Raw genomic sequence first — 25,321 nt, forward strand, 5'->3', positions numbered from 1 at the left:
GGAATGTAAATCTTGCTTTCACAAATTATTTAAGATGACAAATCACCCTGACTTTTAGTGCAGTATGCCCTTGTTACCTGGCTATGGGCACGCAGAGGTATTTCTCTGAAGTTAGCAGGGGGTGTAAATTTGCAACACGCTAGCTGTTCGGAGGCAAATCTTCCCATGCAGGATATTTCCTGTAGTTTGTCTTACTCCTCCCTGAAGAAAGCGGCTCTCACCCGTTCAGTTGTGCTGATGGGGACAGGAGTAGTTTGCAGCAGAATCACAGAGTAGCTAGCATGTTCCTGCGGTTCTCCGTGCACACGGGTCATTTTTTAAAAAGGAGTGTGAACTCATGAAGTAATTGCTTTTAAAAATCCCTTCCCCTCCACTCTTGGTGGAAAAGATTTTAATTTTCATCTTTTTACTGTTTATTCCTGTGCTATTTATAAGAACTTGTTTTGCAATCCCAGTACCTTATTAACCATAATTACTCTGAAATGTGCATCATTGCCCTTTACGTGGGCTATATAATACACACAACAGAACATACTGAGCTGCTTTTGCAGTGAAGTTGCACCGGGGATGAATCTGGCATGCTGTATGCAAACCAGAGAGCACAATGTTCCTACAGCTTTTTGTTCCCCTTGGTCTCATTCCCAGCATGATGGCCTAGATTTGAAGTATACCCGTTAATATTACCTACCAGACACAACACGATGAATAAGAAATCCATTGGTGTTTTTTAAATTGCCATATAGTATTAATGAATCATTCAAAGAAAAATGTGTGATCTCCCCTTTTAATTTTGGGAGAGAAACACTTGGCTATGGCTTAATTATTTTTATTTTTCAGAGTATTTCATGTTCTATACCCTTAAAAAGCATTTATGCTCCCTTCAGATGAAAATACCTGTATATGAGAGAGATATTTTTAAAGCTGAAGAACATTTCTTGCCCATAAAATTAATAAGGAATATTATTTAAATTTCATTTATGGCTTTTGAAATCTTAGCTATACAGTGAGAGGACAGCATGAAGTATGTGTATCCATTGCATCTGCCCCACCACACCACCTTCTCCAGCCTTATGGCTTATGCTCCTTTCAGCTTCCCTGCACTCCTTCCAGCCTTCACCTTCTTAATATCTGTTCCTTGGAGCCAAGAAAGAGAAAGTAATTGTTGCAGCCAGTATTTTACTTCTAGCTACATATTTGGATTTTTTACTGCAGAAAATTATTGTTGCTTTACACTGATTAAATGAGAAGGATTGAAGTCCAGTAAAGGCTTGGGGGGAAAAAAACCCTGTAAAAGTTGTAGAAGAATGCAGGTCAAGTGAGGAAGAGGATGACCATCAAGATTTGATTTTTTTCTTTTTAAATATGCAAGACAGTCTTAGAAGCATTCTGTGTGCATTGGAGGTGATCAGGGTGGCATTTGAACTGGCCAATAACCGTGACAAGGCAAGATGTGAAAAAGGCATTTGATGCAAGGTAAACTGATGTTCAAGATTATCCCACATCTGGCAGGATCACAACATCAACACCATTCTCTGGAACATCTGGCTCTGACCAGGAAGAACGCACAACACTCTGTGGTCCTTTTGTATGATTTGGTATAGCAGTTTCTAGAACTGCATCTGAGAATTTTCCACTTAGCATATATTCAGCAGACAGTTGATGCACATGTAAAATCATAATCTGCAATCTGATTTTTAGATCTTAAGCATCTTACTGTAATTACTGTACAAGCTTTTGACAGAATGATTTTTAAAAAAGAATAAAACTACTGGATGCATTTGGGGGCACTAATATAATAGTATGAGGTTGATATTAAATGCACAAACATCTTGGTAAACTGAAAGCTTTAATTCTTCAGTTGGATAGCACAATCTGTTATCCTAAATTAAATTTCCGAAGGAGTATTTTTTTCAGATATTACATACTTCATAGCTGACAGGGACACTATCTAATTAGCTATTTATATGCAAGGCATACCAGGGGATAATTAGAAATATGAATTATGCAAAGGCAATCAGACTGACAGAGGGCAAAGGAAGCTAACATATTAAATCAAATTTGTATATATGCTTATATAGTTTATCATGTGTCGTTTGGGTTGTATTACATTAATACTTCATTTAATATGTTGTTACGCATATTACTGTAATCCAGTAATTTGTAGATTAAACATGTGCTCTCCTAAAAACAGTATCTATTGGCCCAATGAATCAGTTAGGCTTGCAGGAAAAGGCTTAAGTTACATATGTATTCTGGCCCTTGGAAGAATGCCCTATGCATCTCTAATTGCATTTGTCTGTTCTGATACAGGCTTTACGGGTTACTGCTGTCCCTGGCTCATCCTGTCACATACTCAGTATTTGTATTTCCAGAGCAATAGTGAATGCACTGAGAAATGCGGAGGTAGTTGTCGCTAGGCCAGGCAAAGAGAGGGTGAAATGGGGAAATGTTCGTTCCTCAAGTTATACAGAGGAGACACACTGTGTCTGAATTCAAGCAGATGGGAAAAGAGGGTCATTTTCTGTGTAAAGATGTGTAACTTAGCTTATGTGACTAATGGGAGAGGTAGGCTACTAAATTAGCTGCTGTGAATCCCTCTGTGAAGGTGGTTAATTTTTTACTGCTGTATGAGAAGTCTGAGGGGCTTGGTCAGCCAGGTGGTGTCTGAATGATTGAATATCTTTCTCAGGTGTGCAAATAGATGTTTCTCCACTTTGTGGCCACCTAAGTTATAAATGTTATAAATGAAGGATGTTCAGGATGTGTCAGGCCTACGACAAATATGTGTATACTTATGCAAATCAATACAAGTCTTTCTAAACTTTTAAAAAATTGGCAAATTTAACTGTTTCATTGGCAATTCACAAGTCAACAGCAGAACCAGGCATAGCTGTTGAAATCTGGATTAATCCTCTAACGTAAGATTAAAAGACTATGTCTAGTCTGCTTTTACTACCTTTTATTAAACACTCAGAAGAAATTCTCTCTCCTTTTTATGGTGAAAGGAGGGTCAATTCTTTTAAGGTCTAATTGTAGGAAAATCATGTAACAAAAGCAAAGGGGGCGTGAAAGCAAGAGATATGAGTAATTGTGTCTACATCACCCATGAGACTAGTGGCTTTTTATCTGGGAGGAAAGAAGAATCTGTATTGTATTTTGTCCTGAATGACACTGAAGGTAAACAGTGACTGAAAATGCATTTTAGGTTGATTCAGACCCATTCTTTCAGAGGAGTTACTGTTGTTCCCTTTCATTTTCTTTTGATAAAGTGTAGTTAGGCATTTAGGGATTATTAGCAGTGGATCTCGGGTAGCCATCAGCAGCTTTTTTCTCGGAAAGAGCTGATATGATCATGTAGGAGTCTAGATATGACTGATGTTGAAATTGCATTTGAGAAGCTACTCAAATAACATTTCTTCCTCCTTATGTCTGAATCGTTCTGATATAGAGTGACTCTACACAGATATTAGTGAATTTGGGTGGGGGACAGCAGAGGTTCCTCTTTATAGCTTGAAATTCCTCTGATAGCTCATATAGTGAAACTGGAGCTATCCTCCAGATGATTTCTCATGGGAATTGGCAGTATGCTGCTTCTGACATCACGTGCTTCCAAAACATCACAGACTCTCCTTTTACTCATACTGTACCCCTAACTTAAATAATTTTACTGGCATATGAACCTTGACATAACTGAATGCAGAATTTACCTCCTGGACTTTTGTATGCTTTTAACATTTATTCATTGGTCTGTAATAGAAGAATATTTGTCATCTTAACTGGATTTCTGGATAAGAATCAATGGATCATTAGTTTTAATCATAATAGATCAATGTCATACTAGTACAATTTATATCTAATGAAATTAATGTGATATACTGTACTGTCATCACTAAATTCTTCATGATAACTATAAATATCAAAACCTGTTTTCTTTACATTATTTACATTGATTTATCCAGTACAGTCTAATTAAACAGGCACCATTTTAAATGTGACTGCATATTAATGTTGGATGAGGTACAGATATACTGGGCTATCCCTCTGAGAAAGGAACATCTAATGTTGCAAGTAATATCATGTGCTGTGGATAAAGGATTGGACTGGGAATCAGGAAACTGAGTTTTGATCCTGCTACTGATACTGCATTGTGGGTTATCTTTTTCAAAATCATTTACATCTCGGCATCTTTATTTGTCAAGTTGCCTTCTTTGTGAAATTGCTTGATAGAAACAAGAAAAGCTGCTATATAATAGATATTTGTTGTTGTTGTTAATAAGAATGTGTTTCGTATCAAGCATGTTTTACTTGGGTCAGGCTTAGAGTCTTCAGTAGCTTCCGAAGTAAAGCCTTAGATCTCAAGCTACCTGAATGTCTGTAATGATTGCCCTCAGCTTACATATCCTGAAATTAAACTATCTCGACCAATTTCACTTCTGCAGATGACAGTACAAGCAAATGTCAAGACAAATAGACTAAGTTGTTAGCCATTGACAGACAGATAAACCAAAACTGATTAAGGTACAATAAGTCATTTATATTACTGTCTCACAGATGGGTGACAATTATTTAATTGGTTAATAACAAAAAAATAAAGCAAGATTAATAGCTTACATGAAATAAGACTATTTTACCATTTTAATAAAGCATTTCTGAAGGTCATTCAGTGCTCACCCGCAGCACCACTTACACTGACACCAGAGTCTAATCCTTATGCAACAACAAAATTTAGGATTCACAGTAAAGTTTCACATACGTGAAGCATCCCTCTGAAAAAAATATCAAATTAGGCACAAAATGACTGGGGACTTTTGCTCTCAGACTGGAGCTACTAACAGAGAATCAAGGTTGTTTGGGGGGTTATTTGTGACCATTTATTTTCAGTCCACTCATAGCTATGAGGGAAGATGCCTGTTCACCAAAATCTGTCTGGACAGAGTTGGGTAAATTATACCTTACGCCATATGATCAATGCTTTTGCAAGTCCACGTGTTGATGAGGCTATAATGATTCATTGGCAAGTTCTTAGCTTCCCTGTCCTGAGATGAAGGTTAAGCCTGTGTTTGTGTTACAGGACTGGGGCCTTCATAAGTGTACTGGATTTCTGCTATAAATTCTTTGATTGATTTTAATTTTCTATTACTTGTCTAGCTTAAAGTAGCAAAATAATTAAGGTATGCACGTGCATACATGTGAAGTAGTGCATCGGTATTTGCAGTTGGCCATAAGTTGCTATCAGTGATCTACAGAAGGATTTTTCGAAGTTTTGCCACAACCTGTGTGCCCCACCCCCCCAATTAATGAGACTTAGTCTGAAACTTAAACTATTAAACCACAAACAAGAAAAAAAATCTGCTGACCACTGGCAATGTGTAAACAAGCTATACTTGGATGGTGATGTCCCCTTGTAGAGGAGTGTTAAAGTCAACAAGGTCTCTATGTGTACAGCAGCAACTTGATGCAGACTCTGTGCATCTTTTACCTGGAAAATAGCTGTTTCCCAACTTCTCTGGCAGCAGGGCACTCTTACTGCAGGCTGTGGCTAGCCTTTGAAATTATTGCATTTTTCTCTTGTGATGACTACATCTGTAGGTGCTCTGCCTGTAAATAAGGTAAAGCTTGAAAGTCAGTTGAAGGTAATTCCCCCCTAAGCAGTCTTCTAGAACTCCAGAATCTGCATGAACATCTGGAGGATCAAGTGGCAATGCTTTCCCCTTAATTTCTGCAGCTAAAAAAAATGGTCATTTTGAAAGCTTTGATTTACTCCAAAGTAATACAGCATTCTAGTCTAAACACAGCTTCTTTTTAATGAGATCCATTGTTAATTTACTTGTCTCTGAATCTTGTTGCTCATAGTTTTCTACTCTTGAAGGCTAATTAATTTTAATATACTCTGTAAGAATAGTTCTATCTTCTCCATTAATGAAATCTTCACTTGGATAGCTCAGAATATCCAAATCACTTTGGCAACTATAAATATGGAACAAGGCATTGGTATAGTCCATATTTATTTCCTGACTCTTTCCGAGAGGAGTTTGCATCTGCTCTTTGCAGAGGATTGGTGAACAGTATATACTCGCAAAATGAAATATGTCTACCTGAGAGCATCTCCCTTCCCTTTCTGCCTGACATGTTTCTCTGGTGTTTTGTTGAATTGAATTATAGGGTTCCCTAAGAGAATCTTTACCTGTCTGACTCTGAATGGAACTGCAGAAATGGTCCTGTGGACAGAATCATCAATGTGTGTCTGGAAGGGGAATAGATTTGGGAAACAGAAAAATGCAAATACTGCACATCATTGTCACTATGGATATCATGAATAAGTGTCTGAGTTCACTGACAGAGCAGGCTTTGAGTTTATGTGCATTTTGTGGTATCTAAAAAATAGTTCTATAGTTCCTGAATTTCTGTGTTCTCAAAAATAGAAAATTGGAAAGGTGAGCGTTAAGTTCATGCTTGGAAAAGTTTGGCAACTACTATAATTTCTACATAATTATCCAAGAAAAGTTGAAAAGGTGGCTCTTCTGCTTAGAATCATAGAATAGTTTGGGTTGGAAGGGACATTTAAAGGTCATCTAGTCCAACCCCTGCTTCTTCTCAAGAGTTACAACTTGAGGAGACCGAATAAAAATTTTTTTAGAAAAAGTAACTCAACCCATCAAGAATGGGAAGCAATGCAACATGGAATCCATTTCATAAATATAACAAATATTTTTTTGTTTTCTTTGCAGTACATGAAGTTCTCAGAAACATCTCCAGCTTTGCCTTCCAAAGTTTCGCAAGAGATTCAGGTGCAGTGACTATGCATGAAGTCTGTGACCCCACTTGCTCCTTGCCCTGCTGTATGAGAAATCCCATACAGGATGCTCCCCTGCTCCTGGTCCAGGACCAGTTCCAAGTCTGCTGATGCTGGAAATAAGTCTTGCTCTGAATTCTATGTTCCTTGGGACCAGCACTTATCTGTACTACTGCCTGTTGTCCAGACCATATCAGGAAAACCAGGTAAGAACCATGGCACTCATTCTTGTTATATGCATTATTCCTTAGGTTCTGTATACAGAATATCTTCTCTAGTCCATTACATTCATCATGTTTAGATGTACTTTGTTACGGTTGATAATCTATTACTTTAGATATCTGATTATCGAGAGCAAGGAGCGTTGGCATTTCTCTTTGGCAAATGGAATTTCCTGATGTTTTCTTCCTTTTCTGCTTAGGTGAAATATTACAGCTTCATAGATGATAAATTAAATGTCAAATATAATTTGGCATCTAAACCATGAAGTCTGTTTCTGTCCTAAGAGCAAACCTGACAGATGCCTTCATGTACTGGCTGTATAGAGAGCTATACAGGAAGATAAATCACTTCCTAGTATGTCATCACAAATGGTTCAGCATAACTTCTTTATGAAAGTTTAGTGTTTTTATTAAGTGCTTTAAAAAGAAACATCTTTTTATACAGCAAGTAAAGTCAAGTCCTGGAGCTTCTTCAGTCAGCTTCAACTTTTTTTCCCCGCCTTTTCCCTGAATCATGTAAACATGCATCTAGTTTATATGACTAAAGTCTGAAGTGCTTGGTTCCTAAGATGCTTGATCACAACATTACCATGTGAAATGCCCATAATTCCTTTGTAAAAATAGACCACCAGTAAAACAAGGTACACTAGGAGAGCGATAACTTGTTTAAGAGGACCCCAGAATTCTCTATCTGAATCTTACTATATAGGAAGAATAAAGCTTATCCAGAGTTGATTTTTAATCCACATCACAAAGCACAACTTTTTTCTTTTTACTAACATGGCTTCCGTAAGGCTGTCAGTGACGCATCTTCAGGTGTTGCATCACATCCTTGTGTGCACACACAGGGGAACACCTTAAAATGCTAAAAGAAATGATTATTAAATGGTTAAGGAGAAAACCCCAAAACACCCATAAACTGAAACCTTGATGTCGTAACAACGCTGGTAAAACATAACCAATATTCCTAATGAAAGAGTGTCCTTCTTGAGGAAGATATACTTTGGGATATAATTGACATAAGGGTTGAAAATCAAGCACATGTTCATCTGGTAACTTGCCCACAAATACATTAGGCATAACAACAAAGCAGCGCTTAAAATAATGTCTGTCCATGCAGAAAGATGTTAGTGAGTGTCTGAATCAATAGTGACATTTAGAATTGCAATAAACTACACAGCCAACCAAAGTCATCGTATCTGGGTAGATCATAATAGAGCTTAGTCATAGCGGACTTGGTAATGTGCAGAAATCCTGAGCTATCTAAGTTGACGGCAGAAATGATTTTTCTTTAGCTGGTGTTTATTTTGTCATTGTTTTCTCAGCCTCCTTAAGTACATGTCAGCATTGACCATTAGAGAGATAAAAGAGCCTGAGTAGATCAGTATCTGGCTGGAATGCTGTCTTCAGTCTTTCAAAAAAGAGAGATTAAATTTGTATGCTGGGTCATTCATGCAGTAAATACGATGAAGGAGGAAAGCAGAAAGTTTTATATAAAATTGATAGTATTTTCAGAACAGAAACATGGGAGTTAATGTATTGGATCAGTGCAGTGTCTATGTAGTCCATAGCTGTCACAGATAGGGTTTAAACCACAGGCTTCAGAGGCAACCCAAACAAAAGGCAGTTGTAGTCTAAGGAACTCTAGGGGAACATTTTCTTCCATCTTTAAAGGTAGGAAAAGCTCTAGAAATTTTCCCTGAAGCACAGGAGTGTTTTTGTTTTGAATTTATAATTACAACCCTAGATATTATTGATACTCTTTCAAAAGTCTAATTTCTCTATAACTCCTCATGAGCTTTTGGACTCACAGATAATAATATTGAGTCAAGAAATCCCACAGTCTGTTTTTGCCATCAGTTTTGAGAATGACATCTAGTGTTGCTGGAAAGAAGAATGTGAGCTCATTAGCTTTGTATCCCCTTTGCAAAATGGGAGTAGTAGCACTGTTACCAAATCATGTACATCACAATATCCATGTCCTCAATACAGCAGCCACATCAGTTCCTAAGCTGTGGATCCACCCAGAGGCAGAGAGAAGCAAAGTGTCATTCCTGAATTTATGCACCAGGTCAATGGCAGCACTAGGAATACAGCTCTGCTCACCTGGGCTAATAAGCTGCCCATTAGACCTAAGTCTCTGCTAGCCACTGCTAAGTGATAAACATGACAAAGTATATGACTTATGCAGTAGTATGCAGTAAAGCACTGTACTTTGTGGTTCTTCAATCTCTGATTTTTATATTGTGTATGAAATTAACAGAGGAGGAGTAAAAGCAGTGAATATAATGCAGATGTCTATGCTGATATATTGTTAATGATCAAAATGTAATGTGTCAAATGAACGTAACTAGGGAGAGTCAAGTGATTATCTTTTTTTTAATATTGTTTTTTCTAGCTGCCTAAAGGTGATTGCTATACTGAATTGCATAAAACGCATGCAGATTGATATTTCCTGGCAACATATTTACATAAGAGGAAGTTAAAACAAAAACCTTCCCCAGGAAAACACTCTGTGCCCAAGATTCACATTCATTTTCACTCATTCACTTGAGACTGAATGGCTTACTCCAGCCTTGCTTACAGTAATTGATTGATGACTCTCCTCCCTCTTGTGAGGATGTAACATAAGAAGCTGTGTAAAATGGAAGAAGCTTTTGAAGTGTCAAACTGGCGTGAGAGAAAAATCTAGTCCCCAATTTGAAGACTGCTGCAGGTGTTTAACCATCTGTATCTCTCCAAGAAGTGAAGGTTGCTAAGTGACCGGTACTACTTGTCCAATACTGAATCAACCAAACTGTTTATTCCTGCCTCTTTCTGCTGCTGTGACCAGTTGGGTGTTGCATGAGTGGGTCCTGAATATGCTGATGTCTGCTAGTCACGATGTACACAAGTGCAGCCAGAACTATGCTTTGCACATAACTTCAGCCAATAGTTTCCCCATAGATTTTCTTGGAGGTTGCTGTGAAATTCATGGCAAGCGTAGCTGGCTCTCATTATGCTAAACAGCCCTTCAACAAACACCTGAAGGCAAGCAAACAGCTCAGTATGTGATGTCAGTGTGAGGGCTAGAAAGTTTTGTGTTTCCTTAATAGATGGTCTGCGAAGTGGTATGATAATATACTGTTACTAACCAGCAAAGGTTGTTTAACTGAAGTAATATTGATAGAGAATATTCCATCCTATTCACTATCAACTCCATCCATATTATAAATGGTAAGGAATATGGCTACAATAAGAACTTTATATCTATATTCCCAGTGTCACAGTATGCATTATAGGAATGCTTTGCATTGGCAGTTGAGCGCAGTAGCTAAATAAAGAAGGAATGAGGATCCGGCTCTGCTCCTAGCTGTGCCATGTGCAAATGACTTTGTGCTCTGCATTGGAAGTATGACTGCAACAATGCCTGCCTTGCTAAAGTGCTTTGAGAAGTCTTGTGAAAGAGTAGGGTATTAATACTCCTATCTGGTAACATACAAACATAGTTTTGTTTTATAAAACAGTAATAGAAGAGAATTATGTGTGTATATTTTGATGAGGTGATAAGACGTAGCTGCTTCTCTCTAAAATATTCATAGCTAGGGGTACCTTTCCCATCAAGTGACTGTAAAAGCTGATGTAATGGAGTTTGAGATTTACTCTCTTCCTGAATGGTTTTGTACAAGGTAATTTTTTTCTCAGTTTGCAGCTCATCAAGGGATTGTTTTTAAACCACAGGTGCAGGTATTTACAATGAAAACCAGATACTCGGTGATTCAGAAATGGTCTAAAAGTGGCTGCATGTGAAAGATCTTGTAGCAGTGGACTTTGGGAGAGGCTTAGGGTTGGGGTGAGCTGGGGATTCTGGAGAGGGTTTAAGATTTTAGAGCTGGAGTTGAAGGCGGCCCCAGGAACAAGGGGATATTTTTACTGGCTCTGAACTGGAATCATCTTAGATGTCGATTGTAAGATGTGGACCCGAAAAGAGCTAAAATTGAAGCCGTGCACTGGAGCTAGGTCCTTGTGTGCAAGGGTTGTTTGATGATAATTTCCAGTCTTTTAGTTGAAGCCATGCAGTACACATTCTTAGCCTGAGTGCAACCTGATACAAGACCTCTTATGAGACTATTTTATGATTGCACTTGTCTGTTATGTCTAACCTGTCATTTATTAATCTACCAGGTCCATAGCTCCTAGACCTTTTCATTATTATCTTTTTCTTCCTTTAATATATTTAACTATGGGACATGTTCTGTGGAACTGCATTCTCCTAGATTATATCTTTTCCTGATTCTGAATGGCTAGTAATCCTAAAGCATTTCCACCTGGTTTGTTGAGTCACGTCTAGGGTTATGCTGGAGTGCTTTAACTTGACAATTTCTCATAAGAAACTCCTGAATCTTCTTGAAGCTGTAGCCATGGCTCTCTTCTTGATTTTGGCCAACTGTTTCCATGCATATTCTTTTCCTTTAATATGTTCTTTCAGTGTTTGTCTTCTAGTGTGGTGTTTTTTTTTTTTTATTTAGCGGGATGCTTACCATTCACCTGAAGTGCTTATAAAGAATCCGGCTTATGGGCATATCTTGTAATAAAATATACTGCAGAAAGACGTCTTTTGACAAGGGTACAAAACAAGAGTGGTAGTTTTATAATCTCTAATTATAAAAAACAGTAGAAGATAAATTATACAAGCAAGCATATCTCAGACCCCAAAAGATGACTTGAGTTCTTTGAAAATAGATTTTCTGAGTCATACTTGATGTATCTACACTCCAAAACCCCAACAGCAGCTATCTGCAACATTTACCACAGCAGTGTAGAGTTCAGCCCCTCCCCAGCATTGGAACAGCATTTGCTCCCCAAGCTCACACTGCTGCTGTGCACCCCACAGAAAGTATCGTGTACGGTGGATGGTGTGTGGTTGAGAGTGCAACATGATGAATCGAAAGCAAATCACAAGACTGCTTCTTTACCCTCCAGTTAATGAGCAATAGGCCAACATCTCTTCCAAAGGCACATTCATTCTAATTCTAATTAGTAATATGTATAAAATTGATTTGCATACCTAAAGGAAGAAAAACTCCCTCTGAGAAATGCTAGAATTACTGGCTTAGGAAAAATAAAAGATGATTCTCTGCAGCAAATCTCATATTTTCTACTGCAATTAGCTGGGTTTTTTAAAATTGTTTATTCTAAGCCCTTAAACATGTTTTAAAGTATCAAGTGGCTGACTCTGTTCTTGGAATCAAAATACAGCTGATCTCAAATCAAAAGAGTTTTAAGATTCTCCTTAGACCCACCAAGTTGTTCTGATGATGCAAATCTTTGAGCTGATACTATGTCAAGATAAACTGACAAAAAACAAACCGATACACTTACTTTTATATTCCTCTATGTTATGCAGGATAGAAGGGCAGCAAATCTGTCATTTTGGGTGTCTGAAGTATCGCGTACCTTTTCACGATTCATAAATAATGAATAGTAGGAGTATTTGTTAAAACTATATTGCAGGAAAAATCCCTGGCATTCACATAATGTCTTGCATGATCAAGCGCTTTACAGACATTAATTACAGTTGATTTGAATCAGTAAAGCAATATTGAGAGAGGTCTATTAAAGAGCCCAGAGTGAATAATTATAATACTGAAATTATACATACCAGTGTTTCAGATTGCACTGTAGGAATGATATACATGATCCACGGCTATTAATAGTGTTTACTGGACTGAGCAATGCTCTGAGTTGCAGTTCTATGTAATTAAAACCTGGCACAAAAAATAAGAGTGGTATTATATCTGTAGCTGTTTGTTTTATGTTAAAAAAGATATGAAATGTTTAACATATGTTGAAACAAGTCGTATTTGTAACCCAACATGTATTCAGTGTTTTAAAGCAAATGTGTGGTAGAAATATGTCTGATCTAATTGCAAGTAACTCAAAATTCAGCGGGAGAACTGCAGATTCAAGCAGTAGTTCTGGAAAGATGTTCAGACAATTGCTTGAGATAATCTTTTCCTTCTAAGCTTTTGGGTGTAGCAGTAGTCTTCTAATCTATGTTTGACAGCCTTGGAAAACAACATCCTGCTCTGCGGCTAGCACTCTGTGGAGCTATTTTCATACAAATACACTATTTAGAGGTATGACTTCATTCAAGTTATTTAGATATTATTTCCTAAATTTAGGGCTTTTTTTAAACCTTTATTCAACCTCACGATTGAAATGCTGCACAGCAGTGTGCATCAAAATTCCCAGTGACCAAGGTCTTCCAAAGCATAATGGCCTTTTGATAAGATGTTGTGCTTTCAGAGGGAAAACAATAATTTAGCCCACTGTACAGTAGACAAGGTGTTTAATTTAGAAGTTAATGTGTGTATGTATATGTGTATGTGAACACAAGTGTATATATAATAATCCTTCAAATGTAAATGAAAACACAATCTGTTAATGTGCTGTAATTGTTCATGTTCTATGATGCAAAATCATAGAATCATAGAATGGTTTGGGTTGGAAGGGACCTGAAAAATCATCTAGTGCCAACCCCTCTGCCATAGGCAGGGACACCTTCCACTAGCCCAGGTTGCCCAAAGCCCCGTCCAACCTGGCCTTGAACCCTTCCAGGGAGGGGGCAGCCACAGCTTCTCTGGGCAACCTGTGCCAGTGCCTCACCACCCTCACAGGGAAGAATTTCTTCCCTATATCTAATCTAAATCAACCCTCTTTTAGTTTAAAACCATTACCCCTTGTCCTATCCCTACACACCCTGATCAAGAGTCCCTCCCCACCTTTCCTGTAGCCCCCTTTAAGTACTGGAAGGCCACTCTTAAGGTTTCCCCAGAGCCTTCTCTTCTCCAGGTTGAACACCCCCAACTCTCTCAGCCTGTCCTCACAGGGGAGGTGCTCCAGCCCCCTCATCATCCTCGTGGCCTCCTCTGGACCCGCTCCAACAGGTCCACGTCTGTCTTACACTGGGGGCCCCAGAGCTGAACACAGCACTGCAGGTACTAATCCTTGTTCTAATACAGTTTCGTATACAACCATTGCTTCACCCACTGATCTGTGATCTATAATATATAGCTTCTAATTTTAATACAATTCTTGGGCTCTGAAAATTCAGGCAGATAATTTCCCTTGTTTCCTACCAAAATGTGCATGCCTCATTGGCAGAAACGTACATGGTTTTCTTCATCCTGATTGCTGGCATGGAAGATAATTTTCTAGCTTTGCTAGAAAAAATGTTGCTAGGTTATTTGGTTGTTTTATTCAGGGATATCACTTGAAGTTAATTTTATCAGATAATATCTGTGAGAAGACTGAGTATTTCTTTTCAAAAAACCCAAACAAACAGCACAAATACCAAGCCTACCCGCAGCACATCCATATTTATTTGTCATAGTGATGCTAAAAACAGGAAGCAGCCAGTGACTGAGCCATCCATCAGTTGGACACATCACGTATTTATCGTTATTATGAAAATGTGGATTGATGGCCAGTGAGTACATTTCTGAGTTATCAAGTCTTTCACTGCTCATATCTTTGTAAAAGGGAAGCACCAGTTTCTCAAGGTTATTATACAGATGACCATCACTGTGATCTGAAGTTTGAAATGGCAGAGAAAGTAATAAGATAATGATGACACCGGGAACAAGTTTGGGAGGTATCACCTGTCCCATACAAGGGGAGGAAGAAATAAGAATTAGCTGTTTTCTGAGTTCCTTATCATGTCTAGTCCTCCATGAATGGCTTTTATTTTTATTAGCAAGTTTACTGAAAAAAATACATAAAATGTGACTTTTGTCCTCCTGCAAAAATAAGCAGTGTCCGGGTCACAGTCTGTACAGCAGTGCTATTTAGCATAGACACCTGTGAAGTACAGTTCTGCACTTACAAGTTTGGCATGTGCTATCCACTCTTTTCTCTTAGTTTTTCTTAATTTTGGAAGAGTACAAGTATTTCTGAAACCATAATTTTCTTCTTATACATGACTACCCAAAATACATATTGTGATGAGAATATAGCTAAGAGGCTAGGGACTATCTAAGACCATAGGAACAGGAATCTGTAAACAAGCTCATCCAATATATTGTCAACAGGAGACATATATTTATGGTGAAATGGCTTTCAGAGTAGAAACTATTGGGTCCTCTTTTTTTTATCTGTTCTCTGGCAGAGAAAGGATTTAAAGTGAGCCTCAACTCACATTTCAAATAATAGATGACAGGAGCTCATCCATTTCAATATAATTCATTGCACTGCATATGTATGGGGGAGATTTTAAAAGAAAACCAGGGAGTTATATTTCCAAGTGAGGCACTGGATTTTTAAATGTGGTATTTCCTTCTCACTTTCCTTCTATTAAGCTTATTGACTTCCCTGAATAGAAGACAGCACTTTTGCGTTAGATACTGCTCTTTGCCTACTCTTGGTCTCATGCCAGGTCTAGAGCTAGGGGTGCAGAATAGGGTACTCTTTTGGTTTGGTATTCTCACTGTAGTTTGATAGCTTAATTTTTTGTTTGTTGTTTGTTTTGCTGTTGTTTCTCAAGTATTAGTTTCCTACTTTATTCACATAATATACAATTCACTTTCCTGAAAAGCTGTCAGTGCTCAGAGCTGTCTCCTTCCACGTGTCTGAAATACATGAACTCCAATGCTCTTCAATATCATAAACTTGAAAGTAACTTCATTTATCTTTTACACATTTCAGGGTTGGGTGTTTGGGGGGTGGGGAGTGTTCTTATTAATCTATTTGATTTCCATAATGACATTCCCTATTGAAAATATTTCTTTGAGAATCACGGATCAGAGACTGAACATAGCTGAATGCTTCCAGGAAAGCCAAGCTGAGTGTGCTGGGTGTGTTCACAGCCTGGTACTCTGCTTGGGAGTAGGATCTAGAGCCTTAAACTTTCGTTGAGAGCAGATGTCCAGACTGAAATCCCAGACATGGCAGAGGATGATTGACTCACTTGAAGTGAATCAGAGGCCGTTCACAGGTTTTTGTCCTAATTTTTAATGGATGAGGTCCCCATCCATTGCTTCAGAGGTCCTCCAACATGATTTGGACGTGGCGTACCAGGTCCTTAATGCATATGCTGCATGTAAACCAAAGCAGATGCTAGCATAAAATGTGGCAGAGTTGCTCTAGGAGAAAAATCAGTCTTTTGTGGTTTCAGGCAGTTTTCCTACATGAACAGAATGTTTTGTTTCTGGAGACAAGTACTCTATGACATAAATGACAGATATGCTTTCTCTTTGAAGGAAACAAAGTGTGTAGTCAGTGTTTTACTTTCCAGTGAGCTGCAAACTTATGATGATCTTCAGCTGATGAAAGCAAAAAGAAATTATTTTAAAATGATGAGGGTCAGGGCATTTTGACACAGTAGAATTGAATGATAATGCTGTCATAAATTGCTGCACATTAGCGTTGGCTGGAAAGGCTTTCATCAAGACATTCACAAAACTAAAAGACATCAGAGTAAACAGTAACCTGGGACCTGGCAGTGAGTGAATCTTGGGGCAAGAAGGGGATATGTGTGCCAAACCAGCTTAAGTGACAGGATTCTGTTTGTTTATCACCTGTTCTTCTTAATTCCCCTTTCATTCAATTCAATTAATTTCCCTGCTCTTGGGAAAAGTAAAATTTAATAATGCCAACCTGTATAGAAAAGTATATGCATATTCATGAAAGCTCATGAATTATTGGCAAAATCAAATTGAGTCAACATTGATCATGGCAAAAGGCAATTAAATATACTTGTCTGTTGAAAAAATCAATCTCAACTGAAATTTTTTGCTTGATCACATATAATTTAAAATACATTTTAATGAAAAATAAAATATTGAAGAGTATCAATTGAGGATCCCATATTTCCTGTCTATAAAGTTCTATCCTTGTTCATAAAAGTAGTGTATTTTAAAACCCTAGAAATAGAAGAGGTTTTAAATGGATTTCTGGGATTAAAATTTAATTTCAGAAATCCCAGAAAGTTTGCTATGCATTCGACTTATCTAATTCTAGTGAAAATGTCTCTGCCTCCTTTTTGTTGTTCTGAGGGAATTGACTCACTGTCTGTAGGGAACATTCCCATGACTGTCACAAGATGTTCAAAATGTGATGACTATCATGCGTAAAAACTCTTGACACAATCGTGTCCTGTCAGAAAATACAGACTAATCAAAATTTAAGTGTTTCTCAGGGATACATAAACTTCTTCCAAATTATAGGTGGAAAAATGTGTAAGTTAGTAGATTCAACTTTGTCATTACATTTCACCTCTTTCCACTTGGACTTCTATATATTGTCCCCTTTTGTTACTCTTTCAGTGAAATGTTTCTGTGCTCTTAGGACTGTATCCCTGAGAATTTCAGCTCACCTGAAAATCTGAAATTCTGCTTTGTTCTAATCTGACACACGTTTCCTTCTATTTGCACTGGAATGGAAGTTCTAATTTGCAGTTGTGGTCTGGATTTCCACATCTGTTCTCGATTTTTGTGTGATCAAACCTAACTCCATGGAAGCTTGATCTACAGCATAGCAACTGCTTTGAGAAATCCAACAACCAATGTAAACTCATTAAGATGCTGCAAAGATTTTCTGCAGTAATCTGATGATTAATTTTTGCCTCGCATATGCCTTAAAAGATCCTATTTCTTGATCTAAGTCCTATATTGCAGCGGTCCTTAGTCAGACTCCTAAAATCAAAGTTGAGCTTGGAAGAAATGAGAGAATTTTTCTGGTGCTGCCAAAGGAAGAATATCTTGAGTATTCCCTTGAGGTCTCCGAAGTTTCCTGGGCGCATGTAAGCCACAGGCCAGTCTTTTTGCTATAGCAAAGAGCAGCTGTGGCTTCTAAATTTTTTTTTTAACCATATTTTTGTCAGTGTTTATGTTTCACCGTCAAAACAAGCTGCAAGAGCTAGTCTATGAACATGTTTATGTAGGGAAATTTGAAGTAATTTGCATTCCAGGTATTCATGTGTAGCTCCTATTGATGCTAATGGGATTTGCACACATAAATTTTGTTACATCGGAAAGGGAATATATCCCTCACTGTAATTCACATTTTCCCTTTCATTTGGGATCTTTTTTATATTCAACCATTTATAATTTATTCTCCCAAACTGGCTTTATATCTCAACAATGGTAACCTGAAAAATTATATTAATCTGTTTGAAGTGAATTAACCTCTTTTTTTCCACACTGTTGATCTGTGAGTCAAATTTCCTTGATAAGACACCATTACTTGCACTGACTGGTAATAACATTAATATTTTTTGTCAGTTGTAAGATTTCTGAAGCATATATTTTTAAATTTAATCCAGTGGTCTCATTTTAAAAGAGATTTTTTTAATAATCTAGCATTTTTTCCCCTTAGAGACAGAGCCATAGGAGCTGTTGTTGTTGTTATTATTACTATTATTATTTTCAAATATCAAATGGTTTATGTAAGTCTGCTGAATAATTTTCTTCAATGCTTTTTCATGTGTGCATTTATTTCTTGACTGGGGATGTGATGGGAAGTTGCCTGGGGTCATTCACTTGAACAAGGATTGCTTTAGGACTACTGGAAGCAATCATTGGCCCATACACGCTCACCTCCTGTGTACAACATGGCAGGAAATGAGATGAAGCTGAAGAAAGCCTAGCAGCTCTCAACTCCAGCCTCTTGCAGAATTTACCCACTCTGGCTGCTGACAGAGTGTGTAAGTAAAACCCCAAGGAGAATTAACCATAGGGGAAAAGGTCTCCTTTCACTGTTGTTTCATGAACAGTTCCTAAAGAAATAAATCTAGAGAGTATTCCAGGTAGATGTCAGAAATTATGGTTTTCTTTGTTTTTCCAAGTTCACATTTCCCTCCAAAAATACATAGTTACAGCTGGGAGGACTTTTGTAATTTTGTGTAGTCTTATAACTTTCGAGGTACCGAACGAGTATAACACATCTATTATAAAAGTATTCAAATCATCCGCGTGTATTCCTAGTCTTGACTAATACAATCTTCTTGTGTTTTTTCAGTTTTTATACCAAACTTTGCTATTTTCTCCTGTGTCCTTCACATCCCTCAGACCTCTTCTTCACCTTCTTTATCTGTTCCAATATCTTTATGCTTTCCACTTACTTTATGCCCCTACTTAGTGAACTTCATCCTGGGGCTGGTGAACTTGTGTGCAGCTGCAGTGAGGGAATTGCTTAGGGAGCTGTGCAGGCACTGAGAGGTCGTGCACAGCTGGGATGAGGTAGCACTGAAGTACGCGCTTCCTAAATTGTCATCTGAGATCTGGGCATGCCAGGAGGCTCATCAGGTTGGCGTGTTATTGGACACACACTGGATATATTGTACTGTGCATTTTGAAATAATAACAAGAAAATCACTTTGTAGCTTCTGCTCCTAATACCACTCCTTCAGGAGGAGGTGTTCTGTTTAATCAGGTAAAACCACTCCTGCTACGTTTTCATTTGTAGGCTAGAAGAAAGCATAATGAAATGCATAGCAATTAATAACTTCCCTGTGAAAATGCATTTAGTAATATTTTCAATTTTAGTACTGTAGCTTGCAAGCAAATCTGGGAGGCATGGAAGGCGTTTACATAGGGCGTGATCCAAACAGTTCATACAATTAGCAAGAATTAACATATTATGCTATTTGTTGCTACTTTTAACAGCCTGTATTCTAAAGAAAACAAGTCTGTAATTGAGCGTGTAAATGTGGCATGTTATATTGATGTTTGACAGAAAGATAATTTTAATTATGCAAGTTGGTATTTGTTAGCCTTTCGAGAGCATTCCTTGGGGGTCAAGCCTCATTGTTTTTCCTGGTGCTGTTTTCCTTGAAGGAAAAACTAAAGGACTGCATGCTGAAGGACATGTTTTCTGTACTGATAATAGTTACATTTCTCCCATACACCAGAAGATACATGCCTACGGAATTGCTGTTATTTTAAGTGAAGAGCATCACAAAATGAGAGAGAGCAAAACTACATTTTTTTCACAAAAGAACATGGGGTGAGCCAGGTTCTTATCATCATGCCTTTGACAGTAGTGTCTGGACTTGGATAAAATGCCTGTAAACTACTCTCTGCTGAGAAAAACTATGATTTGCATCTGTTTTGAAAATAAGTAATTGACCATCATGTGAGATCTCTTCTGCAAAGAACTTCCATTGCAGTCAGTACAAAATGGCTGCTTGTCTCTGTAATCGAGACAAATCCTCGGTTATTTCAGTGTGTAATATAGAAAAAACAATGAACTAGTTAATCAGCTACAGTTATTTTACTAAAATAGATTTTAAACATTTCCTGACTTCTTGTTATAGCAAATAATAACTTGCCTGAGAAACAACTAGTCAGGCACTTCAGTGATAGATTTTTCTTCTTCTTTTACTGTTATTTCTCCTCTCCGCTCAACCTTGCTGGTGTGTTTGATCCTGTAACAATTACAGTAAATGTTCAGCTGTTTTTTGGCAAAGTAGAGCAGTGTGCTGAGTCTCTTTGTTCCTCACCATTTCTGCTTTTAAGAGCATCCCACCAACAGGAGCTGGTGCCTCTTCATAGCGCAGAGGGACCAGCTCTGTGAGGGTTGGTGTCATTTCTGTATTGACTTCCAGGTTTCCAAAGACAGAAGGGTTTACAGTGTGGCAAAGATCTCTCAAACCGGCTTACACTCAGAGATACAAAATCACCCACCTGAGTAGTACTGCATCTAGGTTACCTACAGGGGCCATGGGGGTTGGTACACCTGGAAACTGTCTTTACAGCTTTAGTTCCTATTTCTGGTAGCCCCAGGAAGGGGAAAATGGTAATCCAGGGAAAAGCATCTCTGAGGACCATGCAAGACTAGTACTAGTAGGGGAAAACAAGAGGATCCCTTCACAGCAGAGAAGGGCAGAGGGGACAAAGAGGAAAACAGAGGCTAAAGAGCACTGTAAATATCAGTGACATGTTAAATATTAGGTTTAGGAAACAGTTGCCTTACTGTTTTGCAGTGTGCCCTTTCTGGACAAGGAGGGATGAATCAAGCTTCCATGTAAAATGCTGAGCTCTCTTCTTTAGCAAAACTGTAACAATACATAGATCATTGACAAAATCATGAGACCTAGTTTAATGGTTGTTGAGTCTGTCTTTCATACATGTGTGGCTAAGCCATTTTCATACAGCTGCAGTCAGTTTCTGACTCTTGTCTGGCATGCTAAACCAAGTGAAACAAGGACATGAGGTGGGAATGAGAATGTAAATGTGATTTCATGGCACTGTGATCAAGAAGATACAGTTCTTTATTCATACAGGCTTGAGAGAAGACAATGTCAGAAGAATGAAAACAAAAATAACCTCAGATTTGTTTGCATAGTCATGTTTCACCTCCATCTAACATTGGAATTACTGTTTCATATGCCAAACCATGCCTCTTGATTACTTCAAACAGGCTGTGTCCGTGGAAAACCCCTTCTGTGTTCTTGGGTTTTAGTCACTCTTCTAAAAATAGGAAACCTTTATTTTTGTTTTTCCTATAGATACTATTAGATTTAAAAACTTTATGAGAAAAAATTATGCCCTCACAGTTGGTTCTAGTACTAAATATGTCTGTTTTTTCAAATGCATAATTTAAACACTGTTATGGGATCCTTTCAAAATCTTCTTTGGAACACAAGCTGATTTTTAAAATACTGCTTTAGCGATGGGAATACTCTTTCTTTTTAAATTATTGACATTATTTTAGGGGCGCTGAAACTCTTGACCATCTAAACTCATGATATTAGGTTAAAGTGCAGGAAAGGTCAATACTTAGTAGACATCGCTACATTCCCAGTTGCTGAATATTTGTTTAACACAGGTATTGTTAAATAGGCCTCCTTGGTGTCAGGAGAAAGGCAGGAGCCATAGGCAGTGGAGGAAGTGAGCGCTGGTGTTGGTTTGAACCTGCCTTGCTGGAGCAGATTTCCAACACACAGAGGTCCCATGTGTTGACTAAGGCTGTGACAGGGGCCTTTTTTGCCAGGAAATGGATTAGCTGGATCAGGACTCTGTGGCAATTGTTTTGGTCAGGTTCTTTGCAAAGGGAGTATTGGAGGATCCAATTCTCAGGGGTTGTTAGGCTGCCACGTTTCAATCATGCTAAATTCAAATAAAAAATGTTTTTTTCAGCCCTGTGCAGTCAGGACTCAAGAGTGTACCAGTTTTCTAATCTGGAGATGAAACAAGCACTCCAGATTATTCAGAAACAAGAGAGACTGTGATTGTTTAATACGCTGATAAGAATGTGTTTAAAAAATAAATTATCTACTAGCTGCTGGGATTGCTTGAAATTCTATTAAACACTAATGAGAGAAGGCATCACAGACAAATTAATAAACACCCTATGCACTAACCTAGAAAATACCAGCCTAAAGCCTTTGATGCTAAACTGATTAAAATGAGAAACATATTTCATGTGAAACCACTCGGCATATTTCAGTGTATTAATTGAGGCATAATGAAAACAGAAGATACAGCATAAAAAAGGAAGAATACATGTTATAAAGTAGACTATAGTCCTGCAAAACAGTCATATGCAAATGCAGCCTTAGTTCCATGAATATGAGCAATTTCATAGCAGTAGAAAGAGCATAGAAAAAAGTTAAATATATTCAGATTTTAGTGCATTTTGGTTGGTGAAATCAAAGAGAGGGATTTTTTTTTTTCAGTGAATTTGTGGATGTGTTATAAAAATCATAAATTCTTTATACATATGAAAAATCACCTTATCCTGCATCTCCCATTGGTTCTGAGGTAGGTTTATAAGATAACTTGCACTGAAGGTGAGAGGAAGGTTGAAGGGAAACAATGTTGGATTTAAAAGACAAATCTCATGTATTATACCTTGCTTGGATAAGCATAAATTAGAAAAGAAAGAAAGAAAACTGGTTGCAGTAAAGAAACAGCAAGATGCTGGTGAGTCTGTCCAAGGCATTATGTGCATTCAATACTTTGCCATTTAGTGAAAAGAGCTTGTCATAACAACCATCATACCTTGTGGTAGCTAGAGATGATGGAGATATAACACATCTCCTAAAGAAACTCAGCACCAGCTTGTTAATCAGCACACAAAAAAATCATTCTGTGCATGACAAGTCCTGGCCCAGGTTGTGTCATCTGAATCCTTGTGCAGAGAGGAGTCCTGGGCACAGGTATTTGTCCCTCTTTGACAAAGAGGGAGGCTGGTGGTGCCTGTATTCATGTCTCCTGGAGGAATATAGCTGGGGGAGAGTAGGGATAAGCTGGCAGGCAGGGAAGGATTATCTTCTCGCATCTGGAGCAAACAAGACTATGACTCCAAAAGAAGTATCTTCTGCTTCCATGAAATCTTTAGTGTAGCTGTCGTTGGACAATCAGTTAGTCTGGCCCAGCTAAAGAGCTGTGAGAAAGAAAGGAGGCCCTGAAACTAACTCTGAGTCAGAGCTCCCTCCTGGACCCTTCCAACGCCAGGTGCGCTTCTGCATTTCTCTTCTTCATTTCGGTTTGGCCATCGCAGCCTTTTCAGTAGAGCCCCCCACCTCTCGCTGAGCCCCTGCACAAAACTTTATTCAAGCAAGAGCTTTCCGTGAGATTTCCTGTGCGTGTGCAATGATCTTAAGCACAGGTTCTTTCACAATAGTAGCACTGTACCATTTGGAAGTGGTCTTTGGCATTCATGTGTCTATTCATCAAATGTCTGTCACCTGAAAAAAGTACTGCTTTGTGTTAGACTTCATCCAATGAGATATATGTGCAGAGATAGTGTATGATTTAGTATGGTCATGCCCTACAAGTAAAAGTGTCATCAGATCGTGATATAGAGCACATGAAGTCTGATTGAAAATCTTCCAAGCCTACAGTTGTCATTATCTGGGGTGACAATCTTGCTGGCGTAGAGAGCCAGTAAGCTTTATGGGGAGTCTCTGTTCAGGCACTATATGTACTGTGAATCATGCCCATTCATCTTCACTATATATTTGTGATCTATATATAAAATTTGGGCCCTAGATACTAGTAGCTACGAACTGAGCCCTTTCAAATTAGTATTTAAAAAAACCCAACCCAAACAAAAACCACAGTGTGTGTATGTATACATATGCATTCCTTTATTCATATTGTTTCTAATTTTTTTGGTGTTTGTGCCTCTCTTTCTGTAGGATCAGTTTGAACTAGATGCTATGTATTTTTTAAACAAAAGTGAGCAGTATCAGTTATCTGTTCAATGTCAGCAATAGGGGGATTCAAAGTCACTGTTTACCATGGGGCAATAAAATCGCAATCTTCATCTCAGCCAGGTCCAGATCCAAAGCCTCTTTAAACCAGCAGGAATCTGTGAATTAATTTCACTGGACTTTACAGCAAACTAAATAGCTGTTCCTCTTTATCTTGTAATTCTTTTTGACCATTATTACAAAGTTCACGTTTAAATATATTCTTCCACAAATGAGAAATCATTTTTTGCAGCATTTGGAAAACTGCTATAAAATGTCTGTTACCTGTATGAATCAAACCTGCATCAGTGAGGTGTGACACAAAGCACAAAGACTTCTTTCATTCAAATCAGTAGGAGCAGGAACAACGCATTATTTATTTTTGATGGAAAGGGAAGAGGAATAAACACTCCACAATAAAAAATAAAGCAGTAGCAATTAATAACCTGCACCCCAAACAACAAGTTGCATACTTGGAAGCATCCAAAAGCAGACTTTTCTTGTGGTATTCATGGATCTTATTTTTTTTTCTGGTGACGGAAGATGGTAGTATTTGGTGGTGCTAGAAGTTCTATTTTTGGTTAAGTGATAGACTTCACTTCAGATTTAGCTATTTTAGGTGCAGTATGTTATTTATATCAATTTAATAGGTTTTGCATCTTTAGTTACATATTGTCATGAAATATTGCAGAGTAATCATACTGTATTTACAAGACGTGAATTTATTTATTCTGCACTGATTCATTTTTACCTTCAAGTCTGTTCACTGTCTGAAAGACAAGAAACTAAGCGTGTTTTAATATTTTGAAATAAAGCACATAAATCTTCTGGCAAGTATGATGTATGCTGTCCTGGTTACTGTGTTCTTACCTTAACCAAGCTTTCCATATGTTAATTGAAAAAATCCTAACACTTCTATATTGAAAGATATCATGAATGTCATATATTTCTCTAAGAAAAATAAATAATTTGTGGATAAGGTACCGTATAAATGTTACTTAAATATTTAAGGAAAATCACTGGTTATATTAAAATTGAATCCTCTTGATTTCAGACTAATGGAGCAGAGGGCTTTGACTAGTAAAGGAACTGAAAGTGTAGTATAAATGTGGTAGAGAAATGCTTATC

General features: G+C 37.8%; 1 protein-coding gene across 1 annotated transcript in view; it reads left to right on the forward strand.

The window, feature by feature from the left end:
* Window positions 1-6,739: 6,739 nt before the first annotated feature.
* The window catches only part of TOM1L1 (target of myb1 like 1 membrane trafficking protein), a 158,885-nt gene continuing 140,303 nt past the window's right edge, over window positions 6,740-25,321 (forward strand). Inside the window, exon 1 of the mRNA XM_074889209.1 lies at window positions 6,740-6,999. The gene's annotated coding sequence lies outside the window, so the exon portion shown is untranslated. The remainder of the gene's footprint in view (window positions 7,000-25,321) is intronic.

The sequence above is a fragment of the Strix uralensis genome, chromosome 19 (genome assembly GCF_047716275.1).
Source record: "Strix uralensis isolate ZFMK-TIS-50842 chromosome 19, bStrUra1, whole genome shotgun sequence".
Taxonomy (NCBI): Eukaryota; Metazoa; Chordata; class Aves; order Strigiformes; family Strigidae; genus Strix; species Strix uralensis.